Source organism: Strix uralensis, chromosome Z, assembly GCF_047716275.1.
Source record: "Strix uralensis isolate ZFMK-TIS-50842 chromosome Z, bStrUra1, whole genome shotgun sequence".
Taxonomy (NCBI): domain Eukaryota; kingdom Metazoa; phylum Chordata; class Aves; order Strigiformes; family Strigidae; genus Strix; species Strix uralensis.
The window spans coordinates 101705681-101722328 of NC_134012.1; the positions used below are offsets into that span (position 1 = coordinate 101705681).

Consider the following 16648-nt stretch of genomic DNA (forward strand, 5'->3'; position numbering starts at 1 on the left):
GTACCCTTTTTTTTTTTTTTGCTTTTTTTTTTTTTCCCCCCCCCTCCCAGGAAGCCTTTACAACTCAGATCCAAGAGCCTGACTTGCAGTACCGGTTACGGTTATGCCATATTTACAAAGGAAAATAAAGGTTCTTTCAGGTTTGAATGGCCAGACTCGAGCAAAATCAAGAAGGGAAGAGGTGGTTTCTGCAAAGCATTAAGTCATGGCTGAGCAGCACCGCACCACGTGCTCCCGAGACAAAGAGCAGTCAAGAGGGCTGATACAAAACATATTGACACTAAAAGACCACCCTTATGGTGAGGATAATCACGGGAGGGGGGGAGGTATTATCTAACAAAACATCCAAGAACACAGTAAAAATCACTCATAAAATTAAAGTTTTTATTATAGGCTGGGGCATAAAACCCACAACACACAGTCCCAGTTACTAGGGACCAGATGCTCGGTTTATCTCTGCGTGTAACTCCCAGCCATGCCGGGGACACCTCTGCACCTAGACGCCAGGTTCCCGGGGCCACGCACCCCAGCCACGTCAGAGCCCGCGCCACCGAGACACAGCCGCTGCGCCCGCACGCCCACCGAAGCCGTTAGAAAACCTCCTTTAATTTGGAAATACCAGGTTTTAGTAATGACGGCATCCACCGACCTCACAAATCCGCGGGGCCCGAGCGAGGCAGCGGGTGAGGGGGCCCTGGCTGGCACCGCTACTGCCCGACGGACGCCGAGCTCTGCTGGGCTGCGTTTTCCCCGACGCGAGCCAAATTTCATACAGAACCCACGGTGAGGCAGATTGTTAGACAAAGGACGATGGAGTTTATTTTAATCATTCCCAAAATGGCGTGGCCACATTCTGACCCCGCAAGCCTTTCCTTTAATATGCGGCTACGAGGTGTGATTGCCCTTTAGAGGTATTAAAGTTTGACTATCACAAGTGGTTTGGAATTAAAAAAAATCACCTTTCTCCTCATCACAATTTAAGAGCTTGCTTTTGTTTCTCGATTGGTTTTGGGTTTGTTGTTTTCCACATAGTTACTTATACACAGGAACCTCCAAAATTTATTTGCAATTCATAGAACATTTGCACATGTAATAACTTTTGAAAACACTTGTATCTGGTTATACAAAAATGATGGATCACCCACTCCATAGCCCCCCTCAGGTTCAGAGTACTGGAAGCCTTTGCAGAAATAATTCAAGATTGAAATGACAATGAAATTTTAATCGTGAATCCCTGAGTCCAATGCCGAGATCTGCAAACAAAATGTCTTGCTGGCATGCCTGGAGTTACGTGTGCTACTTCCCATCACCCCAAGAGGGCCAGAAAGTCGATGCAAATAACGAGCGGTGAGGACGGGGGGGAAAAAAAAAATCCCAAACAGAAAAATAGGGTCGAGGGGAACCAAGTACAAGCAGCGACACAAGGTACTTTGAACAGGCTTCTCGCTCCTGCCTGGGTATCAGTAATCTTCTTTTCTATCGTATCAGACACAGGCAGCCTCATCTTAATTTCAGTTGTTAAAAAATATTTATCCAGATACAAAAATAAACCCACTGCAAATTACAAGTTGTCAGGGTTAAAATCTACTTCTATTTGTGTGGGGGAGGATAAGAGAACAGCATAGACATGAATCATTCTCAGTAATTTGAGTGTTTCCATGACATCAATGGGCACTCGTCCAGGACTCTGTCGAAGTCTGTGAGGTACCAAAGCGGCACAGCAGCCAGCAGGAGATTGACTTTTTTTTTTTTTTAGGATTATGCTCCTTGTAAAGATTTCATCTATAGCATCCACTTTTACCACCAAACAGATAGCTCTGGAGATCATGAGTGAACACATTTCATTCTGATAGTGTAAGCCTTTAACTTTATTACATTTGTTGTTGTTGTTGTTCCCACATACAGCTAGAAATCTGCCTCCTCGATTAAGAACAAATAACTGAAATTTATGAAAAAGTCAAGAAACCGTTAAAAAGATATACATACGTAGATTTTCACTATCAACTGTAATTATGAAATTATCATACTTTTTGTAATGACACTTCATTGCGGGGGGGGGGGGGGGGAGAGGAATATCTTTTGTATAAACTGTCCATTTAAAATTAGCTACAGTCTTGATGTTGATTTTCTGCTTAAAATTCACTGGCACATTTGTTTCAGATAATAAAATTTGCAAGAGTGCTGATAATATGCAAGAGTAGGCTCTTTAAGCAACTATTTGTGCTCACAAATACAAAAGCTTCTCCTGAATTTCTACGTTTACTGTACATTATGCATCATTTTCAGTCACTTGAACACCCCAGCCTGTACTGTGCATTTTCTGAGGTTTGCAAGAGCTAAAGATTCTCTCTTTTTTTTTTTTTTTTTTTTAAAATGTTTTAAAAAAGAGAGAGCGTCTACAGCGATGTAGACACCCGACGCATTCACTGCGGAATTTTCGAGACAACCCTCTAGTACTAGAATGCGGCAGCCGCTGCGGATATTTTTTGGCACAAAGACAATGGTGGCAGTGCCAAGCCCCATGGCTAAAACTACTCAAAAGAGGCATAAGGGTAGCATTAATCGTTCAAGTCTTTTACTGCATGGAGTACTGTTGTCCATATTTTAAAATCTAAAAGTACCCGTTAGTAATATTTGTCGTAAGCCAGGGAAAAAAAAAAAAAAGAAGGGGAAAAAAAAAAAAGAGAGCCTGAAATAGAGATGAATAACAAATCTTGTCAGACATCTGATTAATTTTTTCTACCTAGAGGACCAAATGCTAAAATGTGCCATTTGTTACCAGCACTCCGAACACGCAACACGATCTATACCCTTCCGTGGCTTTATGATCTGACAATTGAAACAAAGCTCCATGGAAGAAGTTGACCTACAAAGGCTGGTGAATAACTTTCAAGTGTGCACTTGTTCTTTAGGTAAGGCAGAAAAAGCATCTCCATTATTATCGGAGGCAATAACTTAGCGTGTGTGTAAATATATATATATATTCAATTAATTGACACAATGCATGCCAATCAAAGGAGAGACAAAGAGAGAACTACATGCAGCTCCTGTTTTCTGACAAACACTGAATCTCAAGGCTCTGCTCTCTAAATACCTCTAGAAAAAAAAATCCTGCTTATCTTCACTAAACTAAACCGATTGCTTCATAAATATTTTGTTTGCATTTTTGTTTAACTGCAGAAAATAAAAGCAGCACAGGATTGCCAATCAATCAATAAAGAAGCCACTTGCCTTTCCATGGTGTACTTTGAAAAATTAATCAAATTAAGTAGAAAATTTAAGCAACTTCCCAAGCACAAATGCAAGTCATCTGATTCCCCACTCTCTTTTCCCCTGCCCTGGGAGATAGGGCACCTTGGCTTTTTTCTGGTAGGCAGCATAAGAGGCATGAGGCAACTCTTTCCATCTGCAGAGAAAAGGAAGTGAAGCTATTTCTATAAATGACTCCCATTCAATGTTTACATTGATTTCGTGTTTGACATATTTTTTGAGAGATGAGTTCGACCAGAACATTCTAATTCAGGTTTCCGCTGCCCTACATTTGGGGCTTACTTCTTGGTTAGACTGAAGAAGGGAAACCTGTCTGGGGGAGAAAAAAAAAAAAGGTAATTCTATCAGGGGCTGCAATTTTAATGACTGTGAATTTGGTCTGCAATTCTGCTTAAACATATTTCTTATTTTATTACTGTATTTCTAGCATTTTTGAAAATTGATGATTGTTCCCCCTGAGGGCCGATCCTGAAGGGAGAGCCCCATCAATTCCCCCACCAAGAATGACAAATTAAAGGAGAATTCAGTGTCAAAGCCGGACCAGGCACGAGGAGCACAGAGCTGGAGCATACTTGGAGAAAAAGTTCTGAGCAACTGAAGAATGGGCTGAACTTTAGAGTTCCACATTTGTCTGCATATAACAAACACATACGTGTTATCGGTCGCAGCGGGGTTTATTTGCATGGTTATGAGGATCATGAAACAGTTTACTTCTGCCTTAATCTGTACTTCTTGCATTCAAAATTTTCTTATGCTTGTTTAGGTTTGGTGGCACGAGGAAAGGCAGATTTGAGCCCTCCGGGGAGCGAGCGCAGGACTCCTCTCGGTGCTCACCAGCGTGGCCGAGGGGCTCCGAGGCCGGGACGTGCCCGACACGAGGACAACCTCTGCACAGCAACTTCTGACAGTGACAGCCAGACTACCAGTACTATTTTTTTTTTTTGCCTCAGAGATTTGAAAACCTGACTCACTTCAGCAGACCAATCAAGCTAAAATTTGTATAGAATTACAAATTATTCAAGGAAAAACCTCACTGAAATAAATGAGCTGTTGTACACTATATATCCTATACTTATAAGCACCTCACTCTGGGAGAAATGTATATACCCTGTGCCCTCCCTGGGCAGCCTCCCAGGCCTTGCTGGCTTTTGCCCTTGACAGAAAAAATAGCCTGCCCATGTTTTCATCAGAGGAGCCAGCAGGTAGCTTCTTTATTTTTTCAGAACTTTTGAATACTGTTCTTTAAAAGAGAAAAAGAAAAAAAAAAGGGGGGGAAGGAAAAATAAGAAGGAAAAATAGAAAGGAAAATGCTTTTAGTATTAAATGAAATTTTTTGGCCTCTTAATTGAAGGAAGCAAATCCGCACGGCGTCCCTGGCACCAGGGCTAACAGCTGGCCGGAGGCTTGTCCCCCTTTGTGTGACAGCCAGCTTTTCCTCCCGGCTCGGCGCCTCCTCGGCCGTTAACCCAGGCAGGGAGCGGTGCTCGCCGGCGCAGCGCCCGGGCAGGGACCTGCCAGGGGACCACGCAGCCCTGGCACGGACAACCTGCAGTGGGCATCCGGGGGGCCAAGGGGGCCCAGCGGCAGGTGCCAGCACTGGGCGCCCAGCTGAGATTTCTCCTCTTCCAACATTTAAACGGCAGAGAGAGCTGCCTAGCTCGGCCGAGCTCCTGCCTCGGGCTTGACCTGGGTGATCTATACGTACTTCAACAGCAGCGCGCTTACCGGGATAGGACACGCAGCCAAAATACCCCTTTTCTTTCAGGGAGGTTCTGAACAGGGTATTTTACATCACAAAGAATCTCATCCGATGGTAATGGAAGTATCATGTTAATGAGCTATTTCTGCTTTGTGCTATATGTGAAGTACAGACAATAAGAACGAAATCTAATAGATTTTAAGCAAACTTTGGGCAATAATGTTCACAAAATAGTACAAATCACATGGCATCTGATCCAGGGAAGGTCCACAAACTGGGTACAAAGCTGAGGGAAGGTATTAATCCCAATAATCTGAATGGCATCACGCCCCAAAACGCAGCACAATGCTAGGGGAAAGATCTTTTTGACATGAAAGAGGATTTTTGCACTTACACTGATGTGCAGTAAACAGTAATGGTTCTTAAAGAGACGTTATGATGCCAGAGCAGGCACCATTATAAAGGGAGATTTTTTTTTTTAAACAATACCATCAAAATGCAAAGGAAATTAAATCCTAAAATCTATACTAAAATAAAGCTACAGAGCTGACTCGAACAACCTAAAGCAAGGAAATTCAGAGCAAAAGCGGGACTTCTCCACTGACTCACCTCGCTGGGCTAGTGCTTACGCTTAAACCTGCACGGTTAATTCCCAAACACCCCAAAGGCCAAACTCCTTCCTTCCACCCAGGCTGTGGCTCTGTGCCTGTGCCTATACACCCCTCCCTCCCTCCCTCCCTCCCTCCGGGCGGGAGCAGCGGTGCTGCCTGCCTTGCCCTCAGCAAGCTCTGCCCCATGTCGCCCGGGGGGCCAGGGACCGACCCCGGCACTGCAGGAAGGTCCCTTTTACTCCATGAAAATACCAGATCGAATTCTTTTGTCGCTGATCTCGGTTCACGAAATATTGGACCGAACCCAAAAGACTGAAGCAAATTGCTCCATCTATTTCTGCGATCTGCCAAATAACAGCATCTATTACAGGGCAGGATGTGATTTCTCTGTTTGCGTGCTTTTAAAACAAAATAGCTGTGGCAAAACTAGACTCAAAACTTTAAGAATATGAAGAGAGAATATTGAAGACCACGTTCTACCAGACTTGTTTTAAATAGTTTCTTAGTCCTCGACTAGTCCCACCAAAATCAATTAGATTGTAAAAATTATCACACTACCCCGTAAAAGAAAGGTTTGACGCTAATAGTTGGTTATCTGCCTGGATGATACAGCTGCATTACAGGATTGATTGTGTCTAATCCAGTCAGAACAAGCTCGCTGCACCCTCTGCAACAGGTTTTCAGCACCTTGAAGTTAATCAGGGGATACGCAAGTGTTGCCATTTCGCAGCCACCGCTGCAATTGTGCAACCAATAAATAACACCGCGTTCTGCGGACAAGGAACATTAATGAGCTTAATATCAAGTACATGCACTAATTGAGACCAGAATAATAAACTTTCATAATTAAATTAGGTATTTAAACAAAACAACTGTTTATTTCAACGCCGTCTGAAGAAATTATATTTAACGAGTTGAAGAAACCTTAAAGACTCCTCACTGTCGTGGGCCACCGCGTTTGTCTCGCGGAGGCTGATGCGGCACCAACGGCCACGTTCAAGCAAGCCCGGAGCCACCGGGCACCTACACTCAAAAGCTGTGAACGGAAGAACATTTATGGGAGACAATCCTTCATTTAGAGAGAAGACGCATCTGACTTCATAAACATCTTTAGTCTCCTCTCCTTTTCATATGTGCATGGAATTTCAGTCTAGAGGAAATAATTATGATCATCTAAGCCTGAACACCTGTATCACTCTGGAAATAGGCAAATTTATTTCAGAGAGAAACAAAAACTCTAAGGAAACCCATTCACCGTGTTTTACCCTTCTCACTCTTGGAACATATAATAGTCAAAAGATGGGCAGGGGATGAAGACAGGCATCGAAGAACAACAAAAAAAAAAAATCAAAAGCATTATCTCATACTAGAGAATCAGAATAATGAAAAGGGGCAACATTTTCATAAAGATATGAGACAAAACCATGTTGCAATAATACCCCAGACCTGAAAGCAATATATAAGAATTGAACGTAAAGCACTGTGTATTGGTTTATCCTAAGTAAGCCTCACAGGGCTATTTTAAATTGAAATACACTGCAGGGTGATCCCTCATCATTTGTTCAGGGACCAGTTCAGGAGATCTTTATCATGTATCTGGAAACCTGGGTTTTCACTCAAGCATGAAAACAGAATCACTCTAAAACAAGTTAGATAAGGATCTAAGGCCATGAAAGACACAGAATTGAAAGAGGACGATAAACCTTCCTTCAGCCCAAGTCTGGGCTCTAAATCTTTGCTCTGTAAACCACCCCTATCTAGTAGCATTTATTAAAAGGCTCCTAAAACAAACCACGCTGGACACGAGCGAGGATAAAGAGATCAAAAGCCTTATCGTGCAGATTGGGGATCAAATCTACACCTCGGCACGATAAACAGCAACCACACTCATTAGCTGGCTGCGGTCCCTCCCCAGGTGCCAGCAGAGGCGTCACCTGGGACTCTGGGTGACTTTGTGCCCAGGCAGCGGGACCCCCAAACCCAGCGGGCCGGCCCCCCGCTGCTGAGCCCCGAATTAATGTCTTCAGCGTCATCTACACGCCAGGAAGAAGGAAGCAAATGCTGACCACAGGGATCCATTTTAAAAGCCCGATGGCAAAGGTAGATTTTTCAGGTTTTAACAGCAAAAGCAGCAGTGCTTTTGTAGCAGTTTACCTCCTGTTTTTCCCCCGTCTTCACGTGCTCTCTGCATATATAGACAGAACTACCCGAGTCTCTAACACTGCCTCACACTGAGATTAAATACTCCATCATACATTTCTACAGAAACGGTATTTATTTGTAATATTGCTCAGCACAGAATTTTTTTTTTTTTTTTAAAAAGCTAGCGTTTATTTTTGTTATGATTTTGATGTTTTAAAAACAACGGACTGGATAATGTGGATTAGCCGAGCAGACAAAACAAACTACAAGCTTCTCAGTGTATGGCAAAACATCAGGAATGATGTGGTAAATATACTGTAACATTATGAAATACCCAATAGTCTCAAATCGGTAATATCCAGCAGAGGGCATGCAGACCCTAATAAGATTTTTACACTTGAGAACTGACATTTCCTAAATGTTTCGGGAACAAACAATTTGGGCTGAGAATACAGGCAAACTCATAGCATCAGTACACACGCTCTCCACCAGCTTCAGATCAAGGATGATAAAGCTCTCGTGTGAAAAGACACCTAGGAATGTTGGTTCCTACGCTGGAAAGAGGAAAGTCCTTGAGAGAGGGATTTCCCACTTCCACCAGCTGACAATTTTCCTTTTGCTGCCAAATGGAAAGACAATAACCTTCATAAAAAAAAAAAAAAAAAAAATTACCACTCCTCAATACAAACTTCACAGCTGAAAGGAATGCTACGTTGAAGAGCAAAATTTAGATTGATTTACAAATATTTTATTCCCTAGAGGTGAAGTATCAGGCGCACTAATATTAAATAAAACTGAGTATCTTTAGCAGGGTCAGATTTTTATCCTAGATTCTTGCCAGTTACTTCATGGAACGGGATGGCAATATTACCTACGGTTTCTAGACAATATTTTATTGTTTCTTAATATACTTAAGTGAGAGACAATTTTAAAGCAACTGATCCAGGGCGTCCAGCAGGAGCCCTTCAGCCACAGCTGCCGCAGCGAGTCCCCCCTCCAGCCGTGGCAGGATCCCCCCAATTCAGAAAGGTGCAAACGCACCGGAACGCCGACGGTAATTAACTATCGGCCCATCCGTGGAAATGATCCCTCCCAACCTCAACCTCCACTTTACAGCACAGAGTAATGGCTATTTGGGTTCCTTATCAGATAATATATATTTTTTTAAGTTTAGTAGCCCTGGGAGATGAACTTAATTTACAAGGTCTACAAGGCAGGCAGCTTAGGTTACATGTAGGTCACAATAAATAATACTCATCCCTTGGCCGGCGCGAGCTGCGCTGCCACTGCCTAAGTTGAAATGACAAGCCTTTATTATTCCTAAGCACTTGATTCTGAAACATTTGCACAATCTGTTAAGTCCAGACAAATTTAAATGGTTCTGACATGCAGCCTGCTAGGGTCAGTGACAGGGATAATGCCTCTTTACGTGGGTAAAATTTTGTGGCATATAGGTCACTCTCTTAAGGGGAATCAACTGTGTGTCTCTTCTTTGCATTTCCACCACAATCCTTCATCCTGCAGCCTGGAGCTGAGAGTGAAATGCAAGAAAGGAGCCGAACGCTCAAAGCAAAAATCTGCTTCCAGGACAATCCATTATATCTGACAAGTTAAATGTTCCATGGTAGACCATATGGCATCGGAGCAGGGCCGACGATGGAAGAGGGAAACTCAGCAAATGCATCACAATTAAGGAGTTTGACTATAGACTTTACTTTGATTTACTTTATTTTTTATTAAATTTCGGATATTGTAGTCTTTCAATTTTCATACAGCCCTTCCAAAGCCTCTACCTGATCTACCAAGCTAGCTATACCTGAACAGCTGCTTCGCCAAAATTATTTTCTCCAAAATCTCATGGACTTAGTTACTTTAAACACCACTCCCGATCAAGCCATTTTCATACCTGGTAAATTTGCTAAGTGCAGGGCGTTTCTATTATTAGCTAGTATAAATGTAGTAGTTTGTTAAAGAGCAAATTAAAAGTAAAGCCAAAAAAAAAAAAAGCAGAAACCAGCGTAAAATCCCCGTCCCCAAAGCCGTGGTGATGCGCTCGCAGCAGAAACGTGGCCGCGCGAAGGGCTGGGAGGGGGGCAGGAGGAATCACCCCGGAGCCATCCGCTGAAACCCACCACCAGCCGCGGGCACGTGGGTTTTACCCGATCGGCCTCTTCTTGGCGGGAGAACTCCTACACAGGCCAGGTAACAGCACTAACGCTCGGCGAGCTCCTTCCCATCTTCCCGGTCCCTGCCTTCCCGATTTATGGCACGAATGACGGAGCCGTGCGCACCCCCTGAGCCTTCCCCACGCCCCACCTTCCGTGGATCATCCCTACGCGCGGGCACCCAACTGGATCCAGCTCCCAGCAACTCCCAGGTCCGAGCCCAGCGCTGCCATGGGGGGTTTTATTGATTCCCAAATCATACTCCTGAATTAACCAAAGACGCAAACAGTCAATGAAATCTTTCTGTAAGGCACCCACCATCGATTTTTGCTTCAAGAGCCAAAATCTTGGGCTCTTACGAAGGAATCCTCGTAACCAGCTGCTGGGAAACCGCAGGAACTGGGAATACTGGCTTGGCCACACCTGAGATCGATCTGGACTGACATAAATAACAAACGGACCAATTCGAAGAAAACCCACGCAAATTAGCCACGTGTAATGAAGTTCCTAAATAATTTGGAAACGCAGCGCTGAAAACGGTAACTAATGTTTCCAGAACGCCCTGCAAAGACCCTCCTCTGCCTAAGAGGACAGAAGGACTTGATAAACTTGTTGTTCTTCTGCTCCAGTATCACGCAGGTCCGCTATCGTTCAGAAATAAAATCTGCAGAAATAACCGCCTAACCATTTTTGGGCAATGCCCTGGGGTCACGCTGCAAAAATAAAGTAGGTAACCAAAGCTACATCCTTATTTAGGCATTTAAATAAAGTCTCACAGGCAGGAGTAAATCCAAGCCAGTGTCACTGGTGGCAGTGGGAGCTGCTGGCGCACAACACACCAGAACAAACCACTTAAGAGGCTCTGGAATTGGGAACCTAATGTTAAGCTCTTATTTTTGTAATCCCTTTTATTTTTTTCAATTTCCACCTTGTCAAGGCTGAGCCAACATTGCTACCAGTAAGGGCTCATCCTGCCCAGCGCTGGGATCAACAGACACTTCCCAGGGATTTCCAGAGGGATCAGAGGGGAACGGGGAAAACGCCTTCACTGAAACCAAGGGGCACGGAACTCAGTGCGCCCATGGCCAAACTGGGCATTTCTAAGCCCAAAATAGTAGTCGTCACCCCTTAATTATTCAGTAGGCTTGGAATATAGTATTATTTTTTCTAGTATTATGTTCTTATTCAGAATGAGCATTTATCATCATTTTTAAGGCTCAAACCCAATAATTTTCCAAATGACTCCCATTCTGCCTCTCATCAAGGCTTGTGCCCGGCGGCCGCCCCACCATCACCAGACCAGGGAGGCTCTGGGGTCTACTGGGGAACACTGGGAATTGTTTCATGGAGGGCTTTTGGAGTTTTATAATCAGGGTTACACAGTGCTGTGCCCATCTCACAAGACCTTCTGAAAGGCCATCGCCTGCACTGACAGAGACCAGTGCAAATTTAAGTTTAAATGCATCCTTATTTTAAGATTTTGGGAAATAGGAATTAAAAAAGAAGAAATCATTAATAAGAATATTGGAGGCTCCTTTACTGAGGCAGTCATTAATGAACTTTTAACACATCAATTTCAGTGGGAAAAAGAATATAATTTTTCTTTGTGTTTTGTTATTCCTTGTAAGAAAGTGGTTTTAGATTACTTTAAACGTATTACTGTTATTTCTATATGACGTGAAACCATCGCTGGCTTTGCTACCATGAACAAAGATTAAAGCAGACAAACCGAACAAAATCCTTGAAAAATTTTGAAACTCTTTACGTAAATCAAGAAGTTACTATTTTGAACTTGATAGCTCAGGACTACCCCAGGCAGAAAGGCAAGGTGAACGGCAGGCAGCCCTCCTGATGCGCTGGCAGAACAAAGACCATTATGAAACCAGTTCTGAAAAAGAGTCGGATCCGTTAACTCCAGTGCTGTAGTTCTTCACACAGATCTTAAATTTATTATTGATTTAGCATTTAGTACTGCAGGCACTGGAACAAAGACCCCTATGATTATAAATGCATGCTTTTGTGGCACGTGCTTTAATTTTCAAAAGGGTACTTTTTTTTTTTCCCCCAAAGATCCTGCATATTAAAAGGACATCAACTTCTTAAAAAGTCACACATCTTTCAAAATGTGTTTTTACAATTTAAGGTTACTGGCAGAGATGCCAGAGGAGGATTGCTGGGTTGGTTTGTTGGGGGCTGTCACGGAGTATACGAGAGCCGCGACCAGCCGCGGGTCTCACCCCGGCGCAGGGAGAGGCGGGCACCCTCACGGGGAACGTACCCCCAGCAGTCACGTCATCGGGGTCATCCTCGGCTCCGGGGAAAAGCGGGAACCGGTGTCATCCTCGGCTCCGCCACGAGGGACGCGCGTGGCAACACCCGCTGGCGGCACCCACGGGAGCTGGATGGGGAGGCAGGAACGGACCCATCCCACGCGCCTGCAGGCAGCCTTCCTCAGCCCCCCAGTACTTTGCTCATTTAAGGGCAGTTCATTTTGTATATAATTTCAGTGTTTTCACAGAAAAATTCCCAGGCACCCTCACAGAAAGCGCATGTGCCATTCTAAACTATTTGTTGTTTAATTGGGCACGTACCAAATAGATAATGGCTCTTTAAAACACTCCTGGCATCGGTGAGCCACTGGGCCAGCACCATCGAGAAGACAAAACGGTTTAAAATGGATGTTTTCTGTAACACAGCTCTATAGGCTCATGGAATAACCTCGTCACTTGGCGATATTCTAACCCATGTGACTACCTGCTTGGCTATCAAGAGCGATAGATAAAATAGATAATACATAAATGAAGAAGAGAAGGGAGATGGAGAGAGAAATACAGCTAAATTCACACCAGTAAAACAAAGCAAAATGAGGCAGAAATTTGTGCTTTGTAGATTCCACCACTAAATCCTGATCAACATTTTTATTACTAATTAAAATGTCCATATGGTAAAACAACACCTGATCCAAGGAGCTTTTAAGTACAGCAATTGTCAGTGTCAAACTTCTGCTTTTCGTTAGCAAGTCTGAAATTTTGGCCTGGATTTGTTTTCAAACGCACTGTTTGCTGAGCTATTAACGAAAGAGAATAAAAACTTCAGCAAAGTATTTACTTCCCCTATATCATGGTTTTAAGCAAAAGATGTTTAAAAAGAAGGGAAAAGCAAAGTTAAAAAAACCAACTACTGGAACTATTGTCTTCTTATTGAGAAGTTAAATATACCAGATACAGAATTTAATGCAGCTAAAAATTAGGCCAAGTACAAGCCCAGTATATGTTGTTAATGTCCAAAATTCACCCAGTTTCACGAGGTGAGTACTGGAGGCCCAACACAGAGGACTCACCACAGGAAAATGTTTCAGAAGTCCTAGAGCCGCCGCCAAGGCCCAGGCTGCACCGCAGCCACCTCGCTCGGACACAAGCCCATGCTCAGGCCTAAGTTTTACAGGTTTGGGATCCTAGGAAGAAAAGGAAGCTATGTCTGACCCTCCTGGCACACACCGTGGGCTGGTTTTGTCCCATCGGTCCGTCCGGCCATGTCAAACGGGTGACGCAGGACACAGAGGTCGGCCGCAGCACCTCTCCAAGCCGGTCCCAGCAGGGCTCGCCGGCTGCACGAGCACCCAAAAAACTTTATTCCCCTTCAATCTGATCCCCCCTCAGCTCTGAGCTGAGGCACACGCAGCTGCACCAGAGATGGCGGCAGTCATCAGTCTGCTCCCGGCCTGCTCCCAGCCACAAAACCCTCCGTGTCTGTCTCCCAGAAAAAATGAGCCTATTTGCCGTGTTGCTTCACCTGCACAAAATACATTTACTCAGGCAGGGGGAGGTGTAATGATCCTGATTTCTGCTTGAAAACAGAAAGCTCCCAACTGACCTAAATGGACGTTAGAGCCATAAGAACCCGTTAAACTCCAGCAAGAGTAATTTTTTTTTATGCCTGAGAAGTAACAACTTATTAATTGCACTTTGTTAAGCACCCTGATATATATGTACCCATGACAAATATGCTTTGGTTTGCAGAAACTTCAAACTCTCACAACTCCTTCTGTGCACGATCAGTAATTCTGAATTATTACATGAATGAATTCTAATGAAAAAATGTTCTTACAGAAAATTTTCACAGAAAGGTGCTGGTAGACTTAACACAGAGAAGCTGGGTAGCACTGTCACCTGCAGAACAGCCAGAGAGAAGAAAGTTCCAAAAATTTTAACTTTCAGCCATCTTCAAAACCCTTTAATGCAGTGCTGTAATTTCTTGTTATCAGGAACAACTCCTGCTAAGACCAGGGTGGGTTCACCCGAGACTTTCCACTTTCTGCCTTAGCAACCCCAGCAAATATTTCTACTTCTGACAATAAAGTATTAGCTAGTTTGCTTTTCATTCCCAGGTGAATTATTGCTGGAATGATAACGTTCTGAAAAGGTAACATTTCGAACCAGGGCAGAACTTGGAACAAGCTTTGCAAGTGTTAAGAGTGCTCGCACAGAAATTGCAAGGGCATTTTTTTAAAGGTAAACCAGAAGTGCTGATCAAATCAGGACTTTTCTGTGGATTGGAAAAGGAAGGCCACCTTTCACAGGAAATGGTATTATTTCCCAGAAAACAGAATACTGTGTATTTCTGGAATTAAAGCATAAAATGTCCTGGTTGATTATGAAATGTATTTTCTATAAAAATAAAGAAGATACCGAAATGGGCCTGAAACAAAGAATTTTTGAAAAAAATCCCAAATTAGAAGGGTAAGATGACAATCTGATCTTCCTGGTTTTTTTCCTTCACCAGGGTTTGGAAAATCCTGGGCTCATTTCTTCTCCCCTGCAAAAGCACCAAGAAGCCATGAATGCTTCGTTATAGCCAGTGCTCCCCCAGCCTGCCAGGACAGCGATGGGAGTGGGCTTCTCACTACAAAATATTGCAATGATGAACAAATTATCCAATTATTTCACCTTTTTTTTTTTTTTTTTAAACACTGCCGAGCTGTTTATTTCTTCTAATCCAGTAAATTCTTTTTTCCCCTTGGAAACAGTCCCTAATTTCAGATGCATCACTTTAAGCCCTGATTTTCAGAAGAATGAAGCATTCATAACTTAAAATAAAGTTTATGAGAGCACTCTGGTTTCCTCCAAGACCCAGGGTGTCACACAGCACACGTTGAAATCAGCAGTCAGCTCTGAATATTTTACCCCGAGCGCCCTGCGATTTTATATGATCAAATAAACACATATAAAATATATGGTGTCCTGATATACAAAGGCTTCTCTCCCTTTGTGCTAAGAACAAAACCATCTCTCTCAGTCCATTCAAGATCCTGTTGCTTCCCATTCACCACAAATTAAAAAAAAATTAAAATAATAATCTTTTATTCAGCTCCTCCCTGAGGAAAAACATACAAATAAGGCCTCTATGATTATTTTTTTTTTAAGGGGCTTGTATGGTAGAGATATACTTAAGCTTGAGAATGTATTCACAGTGTCTTTGTAGCTTTCTAAATACAAACACGTCTCACCTCACTCCTGCCAGCAGCTCCACTGAGGTCAAGGGGACCGGCTGTGTAGTAACACAAGTAGTACCTGGCCCTTACCAGGGAAAGCTCCAACCCCTTACTAGCAGAAAATGAACTCACGTGACGCTTAGGTGTAACACCCCCAGCTCAGATTGGTAAGACCAGTACTACACCAGTGCACGGAGGTCCCACCGAGGACCAAGGATGTGTACAGAGTAAGAACAGCCCCTTGTTTTAAGAACTAATTGTGCCAAACCGACCCAGGTGAAAGCTTTTGTACTTTGCTGCTATTGCTTTTAAGTCCCTGGGCATGTGAGCAGTACAAATCCGTCTGCCATCAGCTCTCCACACCGAGGATCAACTGGAACGTGTAGGAAAGACATCGGTGGCCTCACCCCGGTTCTTCGCAGAAGCACACCCGCCTTCCCAAAGCCACCACGGGGCCACCGCGGCAAAGGCCCGATGGCCCCGCGGCGTGGGCCAGCCCGGCCGGGGGCAGGCGGAGCGACAGGGTCGGGGGGTGCCGAGCTGGCACCTCCAGTAAGAACAGCATTTGCAAAAATCAGTAGTTGTTAAAAGATGTTCTTTTGCAAAACTAAGAGGGTTTGGGGCTTTTTTTTTTTTTTTTAAAGCAAATGTTGAACTTCTAAAATTAAAACATTATGTGCCTAAACAATCAAATGTGGTTTTAACTTATTCTATCACTTCCTCGTTTACACTTTTTAAAAAGGACCAAGGATTTCATACGATGCCATTTCAACAATACCAGGAAAGTTTCTTAACTCACAGATTTTTCACTGAGCCCAAAAACACAGACTTTGGGGGGAAAAAAAGAACCAATCACAGCAGGAATCTCTTTAAAAGGGAACACAAAAAGAAACACCATCTTGAACGGTCTCTCAGCAATAGTTGTACCGTATATAAAGGAAATAAAAAGCTCTCTAAAATGTAAGAATGAACCTATCTATTCAGATTGCTTACAGGTGACATTACACCATCTGCTTGGGCAGTTTGCCCATGCAAAAGGAAACGACACCAAAAAGTAAAACCTGATGCATTTTCAAGAAATAGTTATGCAAAAAATATAAATGATTTTATATAGAAGTACAAATTAAGTTACACAGGACTGAGCTACAAAAACTTCTTAAAAATCCAGCTATCTGCGCAGAATTGATGCTCAAATAACTCGTGGGCAGAGAAAAAGAGAGGAAGGTCTTTTCCCCGAGCTGGGAGGCACGGTATCGCTCTGGACCGGAGC

General features: G+C 43.4%; 1 protein-coding gene and 1 long non-coding RNA gene across 12 annotated transcripts in view; one reads left to right on the forward strand and one right to left on the reverse strand.

The window, feature by feature from the left end:
- Positions 1 to 16648, reverse strand: part of TCF4 (transcription factor 4) — a 240276-nt gene that overhangs the window by 120044 nt on the left and 103584 nt on the right. The window lies entirely within an intron of this gene.
- LOC141938310 (uncharacterized) lies at positions 2321 to 4328 on the forward strand. The gene is made up of 2 exons (XR_012627200.1): positions 2321 to 2912; positions 4034 to 4328. It is a non-coding gene; the product is annotated as an uncharacterized LOC141938310 (long non-coding RNA).